At 40.9% G+C, this 16,192-nt stretch overlaps 1 protein-coding gene across 3 annotated transcripts in view; it reads left to right on the top strand.

Moving 5' to 3' along the window:
- The window catches only part of loco (locomotion defects), a 414,382-nt gene that overhangs the window by 33,120 nt on the left and 365,070 nt on the right, over positions 1–16,192 (top strand). The window lies entirely within an intron of this gene.

Raw genomic sequence — 16,192 nt, forward strand, 5'->3', positions numbered from 1 at the left:
GTGCAACTCTTGGGTATCTTTATTGAGGAAACGTTTCGCCACACAGTGGCTTCATCAGTCCATCAACATGTCGGTTCTCTGAACCATTCATCTACAAACCTGTCAGACACTGCAACTTCTTGGGATCTTAATACTTGGGAATTCTTCGCTTGCCTAATTCTTGGGCACGACCTACTTCCACATTGAACAAATGTGACACCACCTATGACTGCTGCACCTCTCCTACCAACGGTTTATAAGCTCCTTCTTCGCACGTATGCCGTATTCTATTCTATACGTCAAATTACCGCCCAATAAGCCTGACCTCAATTGTAGGCAAATTACTAGAGTCAATTATAGCTGAGATTATAAGAAGCCATCTCGATAAGCATAGCTTGATTAATGATACTCAGCATGGATTCACAAGAGGCCGGTCTTGTCTAACTAATTTATTAACTTTCTTCAGTAAAGCTTTTGAGGCTGTTGACCACAATAAAGAATTTGATATTATTTACTTAGATTTTAGTAAGGCTTTTGATAGAGTTCCGCACCATAGACTGTTAAAGAAAGTGGCAGCTCATGGCATTGGGGGAAAAGTGCTCTCGTGGATCGAGTCATGGCTCACTGACAGGAAGCAGAGAGTGTCCATAAATGGGGTTAAATCCGAGTGGGGATCTGTAACAAGTGGCGTTCCACAGGGATCAGTCTTGGGCCCGTTGTTGTTTATAATATATATCAATGATCTTGATGAAGGAATTACTAGTGATATGAGCAAATTCGCCGATGACACAAAGATAGGTAGGACAATTGATTCAAACGTAGGTGTTATGGAACTTCAGGAGGATTTAAACAAACTCTATTCTTGGTCAGAAAAGTGGCAGATGCAGTTCAATGTAGATAAATGCAAGGTTCTGAAGCTTGGGAGTGCCCATAACCCTAGTACTTATAAGTTAAACGATGTAAACTTAGCCATACAGATTGCGAAAAGGACTTGGGGGTTATGGTGAGCAGCAACCTTAAACCAAGACAGCAATGCCTAAGCGTACGTAATAAGGCAAATAGATTACTGGGATTTATATCAAGAAGTGTAAGCAACAGAAGTCCTGAGGTCATACTGCAGCTTTATACATCATTAGTAAGGCCTCACCTAGATTATGCAGCTCAGTTCTGGTCTCCATATTACAGAATGGACATAAATTCGTTAGAAAACATTCAGCGTAGGATGACTAAATTAATACATAGCATTAGAAACCTTCCTTATGAAGAAAGATTGAAGACTCTTAAGTTACATTCACTTGTTAGACGAAGAATGAGGGGAGACCTGATCGAAGTGTATAAGTGGAAGATAGGTATTAATAAAGGGGATATTAATAAGGTCTTGAGGATGTCTCTCCAAGAGAGAACCCGCAGTAATGGATTTAAATTAGATAAGTTTAGATTTAGAAAGGACATAGGAAAGTATTGGTTTGGAAATAGGGTAGTTGATGAGTGGAACAGTCTACCTAGTTGGGTTATTGAGGCTGGGACTTCGGGTAGTTTCAAATGCAGGTTGGATAAGTACATGAGTGGGAGGGGTTGGATTTGAGTGGGACTTTCACATCAGAGCTTATTTCTTGGGTGGCATTGAAAATTGGGTTGGGCAAATGTTTTGTTAGTGGGATGAATTGTAAAGGACCTGCCTAGTATGGACCAACAGGCCTCCTGCAGTGTTCCTCCTTTCTTATGTTCTTATGTTAATTCTTCGCTTGCCTAATTCTTGGGCACGACCTACTTCCACATTGAACAAATGTGACACCACCTATGACTGCTGCACCTCTCCTACCAACGGTTTATAAGCTCCTTCACTGCACGTATGCCGTATTCTATTCAAGATTGATGGACTGACCACATCGACTCAAGGTTGAGGGACTGATTACCTCATTCTCCTCCTGTTCTTCAAGATTCTCCTTTGTATGGACTGATGAAGCCACTGTGTGGCGAAACGTTTCCTCAATAAAGATACCCAAGAGTTGCACATGTGTCTAATTTATCAACATGTCAGTTCTCTGAACCATTCATCTACAAACGATAATTTAATAAACAAACACAATGAAATATATTTTTTTTCGTTAGGTTCAAAATTATTTTTACGAAATTATTGCATGCACAGATTTTCGCTTGCCTTATTCGGCAAGAAGATCGTTGCTATTTAAGCCAAAATAGCGTTTTACGTATTCGGCAACACACACACACACACACACACACACACACACACACACACACACACACACACACACACACACACACACACACACACACACACACACACACACACGCACACATATACACATATAATGGTGTCGTCAGCTGGACTTAATTAATAAGGTGGTATCATCACTGGTAAGTGACATTACATCCATAATCTTTGAGGAAACTTCTGTTGAATTGGTCACTATTGTCATGTTGAAGTTGTATTGCCTTGTAGATAAATTGAAATTTGCAACTGAGGCAAGATTCCACAACTCGTCTTTTCTATGATTATAGGTTTTTCAAGACCAGTTTCCAATGATCATTTTATATGTTGAGGCCGCTGTCACGTACACGCCAGAAAACGCCACTGTTGTCATTGACTCTCAGGACGAGTTTAGGAAAAAATTCAGAGAAAATTTCAGACAAAGCATCGGGAAAAACCAGACCAAAATTGTGACACTTTTTTTCTGTGACTTATTTCCCTGTGATCGATTAGTCATTGTTTTAATGTTTCTTTTGTGTTTGTATATGCGATTATTGAAACTTCGACTTCCTTGTGCTTAACAATAATTTATTACATGTAAACTACACTTTATTACGCAAAGAAATAAAAATTTTGAATTTTTAAATCGAGCCAATGTTCCCCTGTTCCTTCTAGTCTTACATCACTTCTGCTCTCTAATCCCTTCCACTTCCCTTCTCATTTCCATTCCCAAATCACTTCCGTACTCTCCATTCCTTCCATTCCCCCATCCTCTTTACAGTAAAAGTTTCTAGGTCTCGCTTTTGATTGTTGAATGTCGTAGTGCCGGCCCCACATCATGTTGCTGAGAGCCAGCTGTCTTACTCATCTGACCTTACTAAGCATATTATACTTAGGGAGTAGATAGACGAACCCTGCTCAGATTTCGTACAATAACTGAAAGGGTGAAAATATGTATCCTACTTTAACTTGCACTTTTAACTGTTAATACTGTGAAGACTTGTTTGTGTGCTCTCTGTGAATCTGAACCAGGATGCCCTCTCCTTAGCAACTCTACCAGCAGCTAAAAGAGGAGCTTAGGGTTGCTAAGCTGGAGATACGGCAATTAACGGAGGAGAACAAGAGGATTCGTAGTAATCCTGATGCGAGTCCTCAGGTTAAGAGAGGAACCTGGTCAGTGGCTGCACAACGTGGAACCAAGCTGAGGATCAAGAAGACTGTTGGAGAGGCAGAAACAACGAAGAATGTGAAGACTACTGTGGAAACTTCCAACCCATTTTTGGTGCTACCTGATGAATGTGGGTTGTCTACTGGGAACGTCACAACGAGCACCAAGGAAGCATTGGCAGGCGTGAGTGAAACATCCCCAGAAACCCCAACGAAGACCATTGAGAACGTCACGCCAAATTCCAAAAGTGAAGGTAAGAACATTGTTTTAGTTGGAGACAGTCAGGTTAATTTATGGATAGGGCGTTTTGTCTTAGGGACAGGAAGAGGAGGCAGAGGGTATGTTTTCCTGGAGTTGGGATGGGAGATATTGTTAGCCATCTGGACGACATCATGAAAGGTAATGGGAGCAATCCTATTATCTGCCTCAGTTCGGGAGGCAACGTTGTTGGCAGACATAGGAGTGAGGACCTGATTAGCAGGTATAGGTCAGCAATGGAAATAATTAGGAAGGGTGGGAACCCTGTCATATGTGGTATTTTGCCAGGGAGAGGAGTTGGAAATGAATGGTTGTCCAGGGCAATTGATGTCAATTGCTGGCTGGACAAATACTGTAAGGAAAATGCAGTAACATTCATTGGCAACTGGGACCTCTTCTATGGCAGAAATGACATGTATGCCAGGGATGGGGTTCACTTACCTAGGTCTGGGGTGGAGGCACTGACATCTGCAGTGGAGGGAGCTGTTAGGACTTTAAACAAGGAATAGTTAGTGGTATGGGTTTTGGCAGGAAAACAGTGAAGTCTCAGTGTAGTAATATTATGAGTTCCAGGGGAACTAGTAATAAGCAGAACGAGGTAGATATTGGAAAGCCAGTGACACTGGGTGATAAGGGCAGTAATAGGTTTAGTAGAAAAACAGAAATGAGCAGGAAGGGTGTAGAGAAAGGAGAGTCTTTTAATGTATATTATGCTAATAGCCGTAGTGCTAGGAATAAGATGGACGAGTTGAGATTAGTTGCTAGTGCAGGTAACATTGATGTATTTGCCATAACTGAGATGCGGTTTAATTCAAAAAGTCGGGACATGCCTGCAGAATGTCACATTCAGGGTTTTAAATTGTTCTAAGTAGATAGAAATATGGGGAAGGAGGGTGGGGTGGCACTGTATGTCCGAGATCGCTTGAACTGTTGCATAAAAACGGGTATTAAGTCTGAAGTAATACATACAGAGTCTGTTTGGATAGAATTTTCAGAGGGGCATGAAAAATTTATTTTAGGTATTATATACCGTCCCCCAAACTTAGATAGGGACTATGGGAGGAAATTGCCACAAGGCACGATAACGTAGTAATTCTAGGAGACTTTAACTTTAGTCGTATTGATTGGAATTTCTTGACTGGGAATTTAGAATCAAACAACTTCTTAGTAGTTCAGGATTGTTTTTTGAAGCAGTTTGTGACTGAGCCTACAAGGGGAAATAACCTGCTTGACTTGGTTTTGGCAAACAAGGAATCCCTTGTTAATAATTCAGAAATAACAGAGGAACTCGGCACAAGCGATCACAAATCAATTACCTTTAGCATTGAATGGAAGTATGATAATAGGGATAATTCAGTAATGGTCCCAGATTTTCGCTTAGCAGATTACAATGGGCTTAGAGAACACTTATCATCTGTGGACTGGAGTAACGAAGAGAGCTATCAGTATGACAGCTTTCTTAACACAATACATGCTGCCCAAAGGACATTTATCCCATATAAGGAAATTAGATCGAATAGAAATGACCCAAAATGGATGAATAATAGGCTCAAATATCTTTTAGTACAGAAAAAAGGAATTTATAGGCGTATCAAAAGAGGTGAGGGTCATCTTATGAATCAGTATATTGACATTAAGAGGGACATTAAAAAGGGGATAAGAAAATCTAAACGAGACTATGAAATTAAAGTTGCTAGGGATTCGAAAACTAACCCAAAAAGTTTTTTCCAGGTTTATAGAACAAAAGTTAGAGATAAGATAGGTCCCCTTAAAAATAACTCGGGTCATATCACAGACAAGGAGAATGAAATGTGCTCTATTCTTAATAATTATTTTCTCTCAGTTTTCACTCAGGAAGACACTAACAATATCCCAGTAATTAATTTTTATAGTGGGCCTGAAGATGATAAATTATGTAATATCACAGTCACTAGCGAAATGATTATCAAACAGATAGACCGGTTAAAGCAAAATAAATCCCCGGGCCCTGATGAACTTTTTTCAAGGGTTCTTAAAGAGTGTAAAATGGAACTTTGTGAACCATTGACTAATATTTTTAATATTTCTCTTCAAACAGGTGTAGTGTCTGATATGTGGAAGATGGCTAATGTAATTCCTATTTTTAAAGCAGGGGACAAGTCGTTGCCGTCAAACTACCGCCCAATAAACCTAACCTCAATTGTAGGCAAATTACTAGAGTCAGTTATAGCTGATAATATAAGAAGCCATCTGGATAAGCACAGCTTGATTAATGATACTCAGCATGGATTCACGAGGGGTCGTTCCTGCCTAACTAATTTATAACCTTCTTCAGTAAAGCTTTTGAGGCCGTTGATCATGATAAAGAATTCGATATTGTTTATTTAGATTTTAGTAAGGCTTTTGATAGAGTACCGCACCAGAGACTGTTAAAGAAAGTGGCAGCTCATGGCATTGGGGGAAAAATGTTGTCATGGATCGAGTCATGGCTCACCAATAGGAAGCAGAGAGTATGCTTAAATGAGGTTAAATCCGAATGGGGATCCGTAAAAAGTGGCGTTCCACAGGGATCAGTCTTGGACCCGTTGTTGTTTATAATATATATCAATGACCTTGATGAGGGAATTACTAGTGATATGAGCAAATTAGCCGATGACACAAAGATAGATAGGATAATTTATTCAAACTTAGATGTCACGGAACTTCAGGAGGATTTAGACAAATTCGATTCCTGCTCAGAAAAGTGGCAGATGCAGTTCAGTGTAGATAAATGCAAGGTTCTGAAGCTTGGGAGTGTCCATAATACTAGTACTTATCAGTTAAATAACGTAGAACTTAGACATACAGATTGCGAAAAGGATTTGGGGGTTATGGTAAGCAGCAACCTTAAACCAAGACAGCAGTGCCCAAGCGTACGTAACAAAGCAAACAGACTACTGGGATTTATATCTAGAAGTGTAAGCAACAGAAGTCCAGCGGTTATTTTACAGCTTTATACATCATTAGTAAGGCCTCACCTAGATTACACAGCTCAGTTCTGGTCTCCATATTACAGAATGGATATAAATTCTCTAGAAAATATCCAGCGTAGAATGACCAAATTAATACATAGCATAAGAAATCTTCCGTACGAAGAACGATTGAAGACTCTTAGACTACATTCACTTGTTAGACGAAGAATGAGGGGAGACATGATCGAAGTGTATAAGTGGAAGATGAGCATTAACAAAGGGGATATAAATAAGGTTTTGAGGATATCACTTCCAGAAAGAGCCTGCAATAATGGATTCAAATTAGATAAGTTTAGATTTCGAAAGGATATAGGAAAGTATTGGTTTGGAAATAGGGTAGTTGATGAGTGGAACAGTCTGCCTAGTAGGGTTATTGAAGCTAAAACGTTGGGTAGTTTCAAATTTAGGTTAGATAAATACATGAGTGAGAGGGGTTGGATTTGAGGGAGACTTGCGTAATGTGTAAATAAAATAATCAAAACTTATTTCTTGGGTAGGATTGAAAATTGGGTTGGGCAAATATTTTGTTAGTGGGAAGGATTGTAAAGGATCTGCCTGGTATGGGCCAGCAGGCCTGCTGCAGTGTTCCTCCTTTCTTATGTTCTTATGTTAATAGTCACTGTGTAGACCACATTAATGACCACTCTTTAGGAACTTTAAAATTCCTTTTGTTTTTCATTATAAGGCAAATTTACGCATCTGCTAAAGTGTTTGGATATGGAAACTTGTAATAAAGTTGGTAGAATTACCGACGCCCAATTAGTGATCAAAGAAACCAATTTCCGCCGACGCAAGTGCCTTGAATCTTCACTAATAGCTGTTTGTAATACAATTAAACAAAAAGGCAGCTTCACCATCTCTGAAGTCTTAGCAAGAATCCTCCTGAAAACAGTAAACCCTGCCATCACATAGTCTCTCCTGTTAATGCTATACAAAGCACATTACAGAGAATGAACATTGAAACAGGCCTTTTCTATCCTAGAAATATTTGTCTAACCTTTTTTTATGTTACCCAAGTTATAGCTTTTATATTTGTGTGATGAATGGTTTAGAAAACCGACAAGTTGAAAAACTGAGACACTTATGCAACATATGGGAATCTTTATTGAAGTAACGTTTCGCCACACAGTGGCTTCATCAGTCCAATACAAAGTAGAAATAGGTAAGGAGAGGAGAAGTTTGAGGTAATCAGTCCCTCAACCTGGAATCGATGTGTTCAGTCCATCACTCTTGTAGGAAATGCAGCATAGGATCAGAGAGGTGGCTTATATACTGCAGTCAGATGAGGTGAAGCAGGAGGAGGCGGGATCACAGTGGGACCTGCCACTACTGTAAGTAGGTCGTCGTCCAGAGGTTGGGCAAGCGTTGAAGTCTTTGTACCAAGATCCCATGATGTTGCAGTGTCTGACATGTGATGAATGGTTTAGAAAACCGACTGATTACCTCAAACTTCTACTCTCCTTACCCATTTCTACTTTGTATTGGACTGATGAAGCCACTGTGTGGCGAAACGTTTCTTCAATAAAGATTCCCATATGTTGCATAAGTGTCTCAGTTCTTCAGCTTTTATATCCTTTTACTCATGTGCGAGTTAATTGTTCTAACTTAATGTATTACTACTACTACAACTTATATCACCACTACTACTACTACTGGTAGTGGTAGTGATATAAGAAATGTTATCAACAAATTTTGTTGAAAATAAGAAAAAGTTTTGGAGTGAGATTAACAAGTTAAGAAAGCCTAGAGAACAAATGGATTTGTCAGTTAAAAATAGGAGAGGAGAGTTATTAAATGGAGAATTAGAGGTATTTGGGAAGATGGAGGGAATATTTTGAGGAATTGTTAAATGTTGTTGAAGATAGGGAAGCTGTGATTTCGTGTATAGGGCAAGGAGGAATAACATCTTGTAGGAGTGAGGAAGAACCAGTTGTGAGTGTGGGGGAAGTTCGTGAGGCAGTAGGTAAAATGAAAGGGGGTAAAACAGCCGGGATTGATGAGATGAAGATAGAAATGTTAAAAGCAGGTGGGGATATAGTTTTGGAGGGGTTGGTGCAATTATTTAATAAATGTATGGAAGAGGGTAAGGTACCTAGGGATTGGCAGAGAGCATGCATAGTTCCTTTGTATAAAGGCAAAGGGGATAAAAGAGAGTGCAAAAATTGTAGGGGGATAAGTCTGTTGAGTATACCTGGTAAAGTGTATGGTAGAGTTATTATTGAAAGAATTAAGAGTAAGACGGAGAATAGGATAGCAGATGAACAAGGAGGCTTTAGGAAAGGTAGGGGGTGTGTGGACCAGGTGTTTACAGTAAAACATATAAGTGAACAGTATTTAGATAAGGCTAAAGAGGTCTTTGTGGCATTTATGGATTTGGAAAAGGCGTATGACAGGGTGGATAGGGTGGCAATGTGGCAGATGTTGCAGGTGTATGGTGTAGGAGGTAGGTTACTGAAAGCAGTGAAGAGTTTTTATGAGGATAGTGAGGCTCAAGTTAGAGTATGTAGGAAAGAGGGAAATTATTTCCCAGTAAAAGTAGGCCTTAGACAAGGATGTGTGATGTCACCGTGGTTGTTTAATATATTTATAGATGGGGTTGTAAGAGAAGTAAATGCGAGTGTCTTGGCAAGAGGCGTGGAGTTAAAAGATAAGGAATCACACATAAAGTGGGAGTTGTCACATTTGCTCTTTGCTGATGACACTGTGCTCTTGGGAGATTCTGAAGAGAAGTTGCAGAGATTGGTGGATGAATTTGATAGGGTGTGCAAAAGAAGAAAATTAAAAGTGAATACAGGAAAGAGTAAGGTTATGAGGATAACAAAAAAATTAGGTGATGAAAGATTGGATATCAGATTGGAGGGAGAGAGTATGGAGGAGGTGAATGTATTCAGATATTTGGGAGTGGACGTGTCAGCGGATGGGTCTATGAAAGATGAGGTGAATCATAGAATTGATGAGGGGAAAAGGGTGAGTGGTGCACTTAGGAGTCTGTGGAGATAAAGAACTTTGTCCTTGGAGGCAAAGAGGGGAATGTATGAGAGTATAGTTTTACCAACGCTCTTATATGGGTGTGAAGCATGGGTGATGAATGTTGCAGCGAGGAGAAGGCTGGAGACAGTGGAGATGTCATGTCTGAGGGCAGTGTGTGGTGTGAATATAATGCAGAGAATTCGTAGTTTGGAAGTTAGGAGGTGTGGGATTACCAAAATTGTTGTCCAGAGGGCTGAGGAAGGGTTGTTGAGGTGGTTCGGACATGTAGAGAGAATGGAGCGAAACAGAATGACTTCAAGAGTGTATCAGTCTGTAGTGGAAGGAAGGCGGTGTAGGGGTCGGCCTAGGAAAGGTTGGAGGGAGGGGGTAAAGGAGGTTTTGTGTGCGAGGGGCTTGGACTTCCAGCAGACACGTGTGAGCGTGTTTGATAGGAGTGAATGGAGACAAATGGTTTTTAATACTTGACGTGCTGTTGGAGTGTGAGCAAAGTAACATTTATGAAGGGGTTCAGGGAAACCGGCAGGCCGGACTTGAGTCCTGGAGATGGGAAGTACAGTGCCTGCACTCTGAAGGAGGGGTGTTAATGTTGCAGTTTAAAAACTGTAGTGTAAAGCACCCTTCTGGCAAGACAGTGATGGAGTGAATGATGGTGAAAGTTTTTCTTTTTCGGGCCACCCTGCCTTGGTGGGAATCGGCCAGTGTGATAATAATATATAAAATACTACTGCTACCACTAGTATTGCACCTCACTCTGAGCCTATATATACCCTCTGTGTCCGTGTACTGTTTGTAACGGCTTGACAAAGCTCCTAGAGAGCGAAACGTTGCCACAATAAAAATGTCATATTAGTTGCACTTGTGTCCCTTTACATATGGAAACTTAGATTACATCAGATGGTTCCTGCAAACAAAGTGAACTCTTAAAATGTAAATACCTCATCTCATCAAAGGTTCCTGAAAAGGTTTATGTCATAATTAAGGAAAATAGATCACGCCTCAGAAGACCAAGCAAAAAATAATAATGACACAAAATACTCAGGGTGCTGTGTAGAGGAAGAGGTAGTGGAAAAAAATTGTAGCTATTGCTGAAAAAGTAAATGATAGGATAGAGAGATTCGGAGATAAGTATGCCAGGTAATTAAAGATTGAAAGGCGGGTTCAGGAGCTGTAGCTCACCCCTCGCTAGAAAATGCACGGATAACTTTCACTGCCCGTATACAATCAAACATCTTCCATCGTTCTCTGTACTGAACAGGTCGCAAGACCTGACACAGCCTCATCGCTCCGTGGCAGTCTGGCTACCGAATATCCTCACACAGATGCCACAGCTCTGCACCCGACCAGAGTTCTTCTCAGAGTCCCTCTCCTTAGCGAAAGTGAGTTCAGGCAAGACACTTGGAAGGTGAGCGGGGAAGTGGTGATAGGGGAAGAATCGGTTAGTGTTAGCTATTTTTGCCTGAGCCTATAAAGGCCTCCACACCCCCAGTAACTTAACTTCTAACTAGAGGTCAGCTTCTATGGGAGCCAAAGCATCCTTCAGGCACAACTCTGCAGTACACAAATACTCGCACCTCCTTTAAAATAATTTAAGGACGTTGCTGGGAAGATCAATTAAATCAGAGCATCGACTGATGCCTGTTCTTATGTTTCTATGAAGAAGGAGAAATGCGGGAGTTTTCATTTTATTAAGTGGGTTATTTGCGTTTTACGGGCAGGTAACAGGCCAGGGTCAGGCTGACAGCGCGAACGACCACTAAGGTCGACCTGGGAAACCACTGTTAATTGTTTAACATCCCCCTCCTCACTGTATGAGACAGACTTCTTATAACGAGGGTCCTAGTCATGTAATGACTAAGTGGAGCTTTTGGTCTTGTCAGCCAGGTCTTTTTCTGGCTTATCGGTCCATACTGAGAAAAAGTGTTCAGTATATTTCCCTCTCATATTTCATAACCTAAAATGGGATTACGTGCATTAAATAATGAAATTTGACACTAGTAAAATGGGAGACTTCAGTACGGTGATGAGTAAATCGTCAAGCATACTGTTGTGGGTCGTGGTCATCGTCATCTTCATAGCACCATAACGTCCATTACCGATTACACCAGAATCTATTATGAGTGGCGTCCGTCGCAGATACAGCGAATCTTCAGGTGGATATAAAGCAAGTCTTCCAGGGGAGGAGTGCAACGGACAAGTGTAGTAGTAGCAGCAGCAACACATACAGCAAAAGGCATTCTTGAGCTTCCCCAGCACTCGGGCTTAATGCCCATAGCTGGGATGTGACTCCAAAAGGATCCTGCAGTGCTTGCTGCCTTTGCACCTCCTGACATAGTCTGCTGCTACGCAGCTGCCACACCCTTTGAGCTCAGTGTGGGCGGAGTTTGTGGCAGTTCGAGGTATCTAGCTTCTCCCTCCGAGCCCCGTGGGGGTGGGGAATGGGTCTAGGCCTGGGGACAGCTGGTCCCAGAAGACAAGGAAGTACTTGTACCTCCTCCCATGTTTAGGTAAGACACATATGCAACAGTTAGGTAACTTTATTTCGAAATGTTTCGCCTACACAGTAGGCTTCTTCAGTCGAGTACAGCAAAGTTGATAGAAGCAGGAGAGACTTGAAGACGATGTAATCAGTCCATCACCCTTAAAGTTTTGAGGTGGTCAGTCCCTCAGTCTGGAGAAGAGTATTGTTCCCTGAGTTCCTTTCTGCCGACTATAATGGACTTAGGGAACATTTGTCTAATCTTGATTGGGGTTATCTAGCTAATGATTTTATTGGCGATGATCATACTTATGATTATGAAGAGATCTGCTTTTATGATTTTTTTCTTAATAATGTACACCGTGCCCAGAGTATATACATTCCCCAGAGAGATATTAGAACTAATAATAACGATCCCAAATGGGTTAACAGTAGGTTAAAGCATCTATTAGGGGAGAAAAGGGGAATTTATAGGCGCATCAGAAGAGGAGAGGTTAACCTTACTGACCAATATGTTCAGCTTAAAAGAGAATTAAAAAAGGGAATTAGAAAGGCTAAACGTGACTATGAAATTAGAGTTGCTGGTGAATCAAAGACTAATCCAAAGGGGTTCTTTCAAGTGTATAGGACGAAGGTGAAGGAAGAAGTAGGACCTCTGAAAATTGGGAAAGGACAGCTGACGGATAACGAACTGGAAATGTGTTCCTTATTTAATGACTATTTTTTGTCAGTTTTTACACAGGAAAATGTAAATGAGATTCCAGTAATTAACAATTATTTAGTTCCTGATGAATTTAAATTAACTAATATTACTGTCACGAGGGACATGGTTATTAAACAGATAGACAAACTGAAGCAAAATAAGTCCCCGGGACCCGATGAGATCTTTTCCAGGGTACTTAAGGAATGCAAGATGGAGCTTAGTCAGCCATTAACGAGTGTGTTTAATGCGTCCATCCTTACCGGTGTTGTGCCAGAGTTGTGGAAGATGGCTAATGTGGTTCCTATATTCAAATCAGGGGATAAGTCCGTTCCTTCAAATTACCCTCCAATAAGCCTGACATCTATAGTGGGCAAGTTATTAGAATCAATTATAGCTGAAATTATTAGAAGTCACCTTGAGGAGCATGACTTGATAAATGAATCTCAGCATGGATTCACGAGAGGTCGTTCCTGCCTGACAAACTTACTGACATTCTTCAATAGAACATTTGAGGCAGTTGACAGTGATAAGGAATATGATATTGTTTATTTGGATTTTAGTAAAGCCTTCGATAGAGTACCTCACAGGAGACTCTTGAAAAAAAGTGGCAGCTCATGGTATAGGAGGTAAAGTTCTAGCATGGATAGAGGCATGGCTTACCAATAGAAAGCAGAGAGTTACCATTAATGGAGTGAAATCTGAATGGGGATTAGTCACTAGTGGCGTTCCACAAGGATCAGTTTTGGGCCCTCTCTTGTTCATAATTTACATTAATGACCTTGATGAAGGGATTACGAGTGACATGAGTAAGTTTGCTGATGATACAAAGATAGGCCGTATAATTCACTCTGAGGAGGATAGCAATGAACTCCAGGAGGATTTGGACAAATTAATGTCCTGGTCTGAAAAATGGCAGATGAAGTTCAATGTGGATAAGTGTAAGGTACTTGCCCTTGGTAATGAAAATAACCATCGAAGCTATAATCTAGGTGAAGTAGAGCTTGATCATACAGAATGTGAAAAGGACTTGGGAGTCATGGTGAGCAGAAATCTAAAGCCAAAACAGCAGTGCCTTAGTGTGCGCAACAAGGCCAACAGATTACTTGGGTTTATCTCAAGAAGTATTAGTAACAGAAGTCCAAAAGTTATTTTACAGCTCTATACATCACTAGTGAGGCCTCATTTAGATTATACTGCTCAGTTTTGGTCCCCTTACTACAGGATGGATATAGACTCACTCATTAGAGAACATACAGAGAAGAATGATTAAAATGATTTACTGTGTAAGGAACCTCCCGTATGAAGATAGACTTAAAGCCTTAAATCTCCACTCTCTGGAGAGGCGTAGAATGAGGGGAGATATCATTGAAGTGTATAAGTGGATGACGGGCATAAACAAGGGAGATATTAATAAAGTACTGAGGGTTGTGATGAATGGTTTGAAAAACCGACAAGTTGAAAATTGAGACACTTATGCAGCATATGGGAATCTTTATTCAGGAAACGTTTCGCCACACAGTGGCTTCATCAGTCCAAAACAAAGAGGAAGGCGTAAGAAGAGGAGGAGTATGAGGTAATCAGTCCCTCAGCCTGGAGTCGATGTGTTCAGTCCATCAATCTTGTAGAATGTACAGCATAGGGCCGTAGACGTTGCTTATATACTGTAGTGAGGTGAGGTGAAGCAGGCGGAGGCGGGGTCATAGTGGTACCATCCACTAGTCGAAGTAGGTCTTCGTCCAAAGGTTGAACAAGTGTTGAAGAATTCTTTGTAACAAGATCTCATGATGCTGCAGTGTCTGACAGTTGTGATGAATGGTTTGAAAAACCGACAAGTTGAAGATTGAGACACTTATGCAGCATATGGGAATCTTTATTCAGGAAACGTTTCGCCACACAGTGGCTTCATCAGTCCAATACAAAGAGGAAGGCGTAAGGAGAGGAGGAGTATGAGGTAATCAGTCCCTCAGCCTGGAGTCGATGTGTTCAGTCCATCAATCACAACTGTCAGACACTACAGCATCATGAGATCTTGTTACAAAGAATTCTTCAACACTTGTTCAACCTTTGGACGAAGACCTACTTCGACTAGTGGATGGTACCACTATGACCCCGCCTCCGCCTGCTTCACCTCACCTCACTACAGTATATAAGCCACGTCTACGGCCCTATGCTGTACATTCTACAAGATTGATGGACTGAACACATCGACTCCAGGCTGAGGGACTGATTACCTCATACTCCTCCTCTCCTTACGCCTTCCTCTTTGTATTGGACTGATGAAGCCACTGTGTGGCGAAACGTTTCCTGAATAAAGATTCCCATATGCTGCATAAGTGTCTCAATCTTCAACTTGTCGGTTTTTCAAACCATTCATCACAACTGTCAGACACTGCAGCATCATGAGATCTTGTTACAAAGAATTCTTCAACACTTGTTCAACCTTTGGACGAAGACCTACTTCGACTAGTGGATGGTACCACTATGACCCCGCCTCCGCCTGCTTCACCTCACCTCACTACAGTATATAAGCCACGTCTACGGCCCTATGCTGTACATTCTACAAGATTGATGGACTGAACACATCAACTCCAGGCTGAGGGACTGATTACCTCATACTCCTCCTCTCCTTACGCCTTCCTCTTTGTATTGGACTGATGAAGCCACTGTGTGGCGAAACGTTTCCTGAATAAAGATTCCCATATGCTGCATAAATGTCTCATTCTTCAACTTGTCGGTTTTTCAAACCATTCATCACAAGTGAATGTAACTTAAGAGTCTTCAATCTTTCTTCATAAGGAAGATTTCTAATGCTATGTATTAATTTAGTCATCCTACGCTGAATGTTTTCTAACGAATTTATGTCCATTCTGTAATATGGAGATAGATGGGCTAATGAGAGCATAGGCAATGGGGTCGAAGAGGTATGGGGTAGGTTTAAAAATGTAGTGTTAGAGTGTTCAGCAGAAGTTTGTGGTTACAGGAAAGTGGGTGCAGGAGGGAAGAGGAGCGATTGGTGGAATGATGATGTAAAGAGAGTAGTAAGGGAGAAAAAGTTAGCATATGAGAAGTTTTTACAAAGTAGAAGTGATGCAAGGAGGGAAGAGTATATGGAGAAAAAGAGAGAAGTTAAGAGAGTGGTGAAGCAATGTAAAAAGAGAGCAAATGAGAGTGGGTGAGATGTTATCAACAAATTTTGTTGAAAATAAGAAAAAGTTTTGGAGTGAGATTAACAAGTTAAGAAAGCCTAGAGAACAAATGGATTTGTCAGTTAAAAATAGGAGAGGAGAGTTATTAAATGGAGAGTTAGAGGTATTGGGAAGATGGAAGGAATATTTTGAGGAATTGTTAAATGTTGATGAAGATAGGGAAGCTGTGATTTCGTGTATAGGGCAAGGAGGAATAACATCTTGTAGGA

The sequence above is a fragment of the Cherax quadricarinatus genome, chromosome 13 (genome assembly GCF_038502225.1).
Source record: "Cherax quadricarinatus isolate ZL_2023a chromosome 13, ASM3850222v1, whole genome shotgun sequence".
Classification (NCBI taxonomy): domain Eukaryota; kingdom Metazoa; phylum Arthropoda; class Malacostraca; order Decapoda; family Parastacidae; genus Cherax; species Cherax quadricarinatus.